Here is a 5,846-nt window from a genome sequence, read left to right on the forward strand (position 1 = left end):
ATATTCTCCAAGGTTGATTTTGAGCTACAACAGCAGAGGGGAGTAGCCACGAGAGAGACCGGCTGGCCTGTGAAGCTGAAAATATTTACTTTCTGGCCCTTCACAGAAAGTTTGCTGACTCCAGCACTATCACAATCCCCCAGTCTGTTTTTTTCATAGCTGTCATCTCTGTGTGAGGTTATCTTGTTCCTTTGTTTACTTGTTTATTATCTTCTACACTAAATGGAGGCCAAAAATCACATCAGCTTGGTTCCCTGTTGTATTTCCCAGTGGCCGGCACATAGCAGACATTCAAAAAAAAATTTTTTGTGTGGAGTAAACGAATGCATAAAGTAGGCTTGGGCGGTGGGAACAGATCTGGCCAAATCTTTCCAGAATGTTGGAGGAGGAGGGGGCTTAAGAAATCCTGTAAACAAACTCTTGTTGTAAATAAGGGGGGGTCAGACCCTGTGTACACTGCACAGCCTTGTAGAAGACAGTGACGGAGCCAGATCTCAGGGTTGAAAGGAAGAGCCTGGGGTCTGAGTCTTCTTGTTACTACAAAGCCCACCCCTCTGCAAAAGAGATGGAAAACGGGACAATGAAATGCAATGCATAATTTTGAATTGGATCCTGGCTTGGGAAGAAATACCATAAAGGACAGGACTGGAATGACTGGTGAAACTGAAATATGGACTCTGGATTAGACAGTGGTGTTGTAACAACTTTAACTTTTTGGTTGAGATCGTTGCATTAAGTTGCATAGCAGACTTGATCTTGGGGAATGCGTGCTGAAGTATTTAGGATGAAGGGGCAGTTGTGTTTGCAATTTACATGATTAGAACAGAGGCAAAGATCTCTATAGAGAAAAAGACAAAGAGAAAGCAAATGTGGCCAAATGTTAAGGATGGGTGGGTGAATCTAGGTAAAGATGATATGAGAGTTTATTGCCTTGTTCTTGAAACTTTCCTGTGGGTGTGAATTTCTTTTTAAAAAAATGGAAAGTTTTTTTTTTTTTTTTTAAAGAGGGAAACAAATACATGAGGCAACCACCCCCAGGCTGCATTCCTGTTTCTTCCTCTTCCTTTTGTAGCAGGCTCCCTGCTCCTCCTTTGGAGGTGGGAAGCCAGAACTGGCCTCCGCATGGGAGGCAGGATGGAAGAATTAAGCCAGAGTGTTTCAGACGAACTCCCACAAGTCACATAGCTGACAGTGAATTTGTTGAGTACCTACTATGTGTTAGGATTCCCTACAGCTTCTGCACGCATCATTGTGGGTTTGATTGAACTTTCCCCCAGTGTGTGTGGATGGGGCTAATCTTTGGTTTGGCACTTTGCTGACAAACGCTAGGTACCTTATCTGATGCTCCTGAATCCATGGGTGATCTACAGGCAGCTCACTTGTGAGGTCAAATTCCACAAAATGAGCAGCTCCTTCATAGGACGTTCATAGTAGGGACAGCACAAGCTATGACACAAATCCCTCTATTGTCACACATACTACATTTGAGCATAGTTATAACTTCATGTCTTCACCCCCCCTAAAGGCAAGATGGGTTGCTGAATTCATGTATATGTCCCTGGTGCCTAATACAATAAAAGTCTGTTGAGTAAATAAATGAGTGGAATGTCTCAAAAAATAATAAATAGCTACATTATTGGGAGACTTATCATGTTCAGATTATTTCTAGTGCCATGCCATGCTGCACTGGAGCCTGAGGCAAAAGGAAAAATTAGTAATGCCGGTCCTGTCTTTACTGATAAAGTTTGGTATTTTGTTCATTGTAGATTTTTTGCAGTAATTCTGATTTCTTAAAACATTGCATTGAAATATTATTTATCTTGATTACTGAGGGGTTTTTTTGTAGCCCCTTAAATTTTGTACCTGAGGCCAGTGCCTCCCTCACCGTAGCCCCAGTCCTGATTATTTATTTCAACATGCAATCCACACCATATCATTAATTCCTCATCTCAATGCTCTGATAAGTTACTACCATCATTGCCATTTCACAACTGAGGAAACTGAAGCACAAAGATGTTTGATTATACCCAAATACCCACAGCAAGGAGGAGAAAAATCTGAGTTTGAACCCAAGTTCGTGTGTTTTTTGGCTCAGACCCCGCTCCATAAAGCAAAACAATATACTAAGTTATGAGTTGGGTTCTGAATCAAGGAATCAAAAGATCTAGGCTAGAGTCTCACCTCGGCCCCAGCCTCCTCTAAGCCCTCCAGTCCCACAGACCTCAGTTTCCCTATCTGGAACTGGACTTAAATATTCTGCACTGTGCCGTTTTTACCCCAACACAGTTTACTAGCTTTCTCTCTCCTGATCCAGCAATAGCACAAGCTGGGGATGGGGAGAAGCAGGTACTGGCCAGCGTCCCTGAGCCAACACGTAGTTCAGAGACCTAGGAGGGGGTTGGACCCTGTGGGAAGACCCTGAGGAACACAATGAGCGTTCCCTCCCCCTCCAGAAAACCCCTAACCCAGGTTTTGGGCAGATGCCAGACTTTTATTCTGAAGCTGAGGCCACAACCTATGAGGTAATCTTTGGAATTGCATTCGAGGCGGAGTCCCATTGGAAGGCTGGCGAAGCCCCTCCCTGGGTTCCCGGCGCCCCGCCTCCCCTGAAGCCCATAAAAGCGCAAGTCCCCGCCTAGGCAGCCAGTGGACACCTGCATCTGCCTGCAAGACGGGAAGCAGGTGAGGCACACAGGGGAAGGGCCAAAGCCGCGTGGGGGGAGGGGTGGTCTGAGGGATCCGGGCCCCCGTGAATGGGGCTGGTTTGCAGGTCAGCGCATGGACAGTTTCCCAGAAAGCGACAAGACTGTGAAGTTTGACGGTCTGGAAAACGGAGACCAACCGCGCTGACTACCTGGGAGGTAAGTTCTGGAAACATGCCACTAGGTGAGGAGCAGGTATGAGTCCTAGTTATTGACCTCTCCGTCTCTCCCCCGCCTTGTGCCGGGAGGCGCACCTGGAAGAGGATCGGAGGGGAAAGAATTGTAGTGGAGGGGAGTTCCCAAGAGGGAGAAGAACAGAGGGGACTAGGGTGAGCTGGGGAAGAAAGGGAAGCAAATCAAGTTTTCTTCAGAACCGAGGTTGAGGACAGCTCTCCGACCAACAAGGAAGGAAACTGCTATTTATTTCAGCACCGAGACTCAGGACAGCGCCGCTCGGGGTCCAGGAAGGGAGCCACAATCTGCTTCAGCACCAGGGCTCCGGACAGCTCCTAGGGGGTTCCCGGAGCCGACTTCATTTCAGAACCAGGACACTGGACAGCTTCCCTGGTACCGGGAAGCCCCTGTCCCCTGACGGGGGAATAGAGGGTGGTCTGAAGTGTCTGACGTTTCTGGAGACCTGACCCTCATTTAATGGATCTTTCAACGAATTGTTTTCCAGATAAGCAGGTGAGATGAAACCGCACACAGAAAAAAACCTGTAATTCCCAACAGGTGAAATGGCCAATCCGTAGGACGGAGTGGGGACAGGCGCCTGCCAAGATGGCATTACTGTGCTCTTTCCAGACTTCTGTGAGAAGCATTGTGCCAAGCATGTTACATACATTATATCATGCCATCTTCAGCCCCAGGACATGGGTGTTATTACACTCAGGTGACAGGTGAGGAAACTGAGACCCAGAGAGGGGCAGGGACGTAAGAAGCCCAAGGGCTCTCAGCCCAAGGGTGAAGCTGCAAGTCAACCCCACGTTTGTCCAACTCCAAAATCCATGTTTCTGATATGGCTGGGTGGGAGTTGGGCCCTTGGAGATCAGACCCTGCCTCTCTCCAGGAGGACCAGGAACGGGAAACAGGGGGCAGTGGAGAACAGGTGTTATGGCTTAGCTCAGGTGAGGGGAAAGAGCTGGGTGGGGATCTCAGACGTGGGGCAGACGGTGGCGAAGACGACTGGAACGGTTGTGGTCTAGTGCTGTGTGGAAGACTAGTGATTTTGTTGTTCTGATGTACTATGACAACAAGTCACAGCTTCCTCATAGCGTGGACTCCCGTCGACCTCCGCCCAAGACGAACAAGCAAGTGTGAGGGCTGGGGGCTCAGGGAGGAATCACTTCCACCCAGGGGTTGGGCTGACTAATTCCACAGAATAAAGGCAGGGGAGGGAACAGAATAGGGGCATGCACCCCATGAATACACAGCAGTGTGTGGTGTTGGCCATATCACTCCTATGCCCCCACGGGCCTGGAACTACAAAATATCTGACTCTGAACCCAGGACTCTTAACCATCTCACTACACTTTCCTGGAGGATCAATGAGGGAACAACCTTTGAAGGCCTCCCTAGATCAGGATTCTGGGGAAACTTTTCAATAAAAGTTCTGGGGAATGATTTTTTTTCTCCCCCCACCCTACCATCAGTTCCATGGACCAATTACAGGACACGTGTAAACTTGCGTCTAGTAGGTGGGCTGTGGCATCATCGAGGCTCACCCCCAATTCTCTGTGACACCCTAATCAAGTCACAGACACGACATTCGGCTCAGCCCAGCCTACGAACAGCCTTTGCCTTTGTTGTTCCCTCAGCTTGGAATGGATGCCGCCACCCCGAGTGCCCCATGGCACATTCTGCCTCCTCATCCAAGTCTCATTTCATCAAGGGAAACTTTCTTTGTTGCCTCACCTTTCCCCACGTCAAGTCTACATTAGACATTCTCATAGACCCGGGATATCTTCCACCTGGCACTTAGTCTAATTATTTTTGTGTTACTATTTACAGAACTGTCTCCCCCATGATACTGTGAGCTCCATGAGGGCAGAGACTGTGTTTGTATTTCCACTGCTGAGTCCCCGGCACCCAATCCAGGGCCTGGTACACAGCAGGTGCTCAATAAATATTTGTTGACTCAATAAAGGCATCAGGGAATAAACCAATACATCAATCAATAAATGAATTGATGGTTTCGGCGCACGAAGACCCTACTTCTCCTCGGTCTCCCCCACAGAGATACCACAGGGTGATGGTTGATGCAGGTGTTTATTGGGAAGTATAATTAAATTTGTGGACACTCAAGGGCCGGCCAACCAACTAATGCCCCAGGAGACAGCCAGACTCGTTTAATTAGCAATTATGAGGCATTGATTCCTCATTAGCTCTGGCAACCCCTGTCTCCCTCCTCAGCCCCAGACAAACGAAATCTTTCTCTCTCCCGGGAGTACTGCCTCAGTGGGTCCATTAACAAGCAGAGAAGATATGATTACAAGACACCAGAGGCTCTTCATGAATGAGGAGCGGAGAGAGAGTTCAACATCTGGGTTAAGGCTAACTGTGAGAGACTTTCTGGTATATTTAGAATTGTTCTCTGGGAATGGGAGCGCTTTCAGATACGAAAAGGCACCCAGATACTGCCCTTTAGGGACACCAATGAAAGAGGAGGTTCTGCCCTGGTATTTTTTTTAAAAAATCTTATTTATTTATTTTATTTTTGGCTGTGTTGGGTCTTCTTTTCTGTGCGAGGGCTTTCTCTAGTTGCGGCGAGCGGGGGCTACTCTTCATCGCGGTGCGCGGGCCTCTCACTGTCGCGGCCTCTCGTTGCGGAGCACAGGCTCCAGACGCGCAGGCTCAGTAGTTGTGGCTCACGGGCCTAGTTGCTCCGCGGCATGTGGGACCTCCCCAGACCAGGGATCGAACCCATGTCCCCTGCATTGGCAGGCAGACTCTCAACCACTGCGCCACCAGGGAAGCCCCCTGGTATTTCTATGAATATCTTTCCCTAGGTGTCTCACCATCACTCCAAACTAATAATGTCAAGGTGAATGCCCAATCCACCCAACCCCCAACTTGCCCCTGCCCTCCATGCCCCCATCATGCGGCAGGCTCTCCACATTCCAGAGACACTCCCCTCCCCCTCCC

At 48.7% G+C, this 5,846-nt stretch overlaps 1 long non-coding RNA gene across 2 annotated transcripts; it reads left to right on the forward strand.

Moving 5' to 3' along the window:
- Positions 1–2,451: 2,451 nt before the first annotated feature.
- Positions 2,452–5,846, forward strand: LOC117195690 (uncharacterized). 2 transcript variants are annotated; one of them, XR_004475451.2, is made up of 4 exons: positions 2,491–2,682; positions 2,771–2,861; positions 3,435–3,601; positions 4,520–5,846. It is a non-coding gene; the product is annotated as an uncharacterized LOC117195690 (long non-coding RNA). The 2 variants fall into 2 exon arrangements; XR_007476352.1 differs by lacking the exons at positions 3,435–3,601; positions 4,520–5,846 and adding an exon at positions 3,132–3,420 and having other exon boundaries at positions 2,452–2,682.

Source organism: Orcinus orca, chromosome 3 (assembly GCF_937001465.1).
Source record: "Orcinus orca chromosome 3, mOrcOrc1.1, whole genome shotgun sequence".
NCBI classification, from domain to species: Eukaryota; Metazoa; Chordata; class Mammalia; order Artiodactyla; family Delphinidae; genus Orcinus; species Orcinus orca.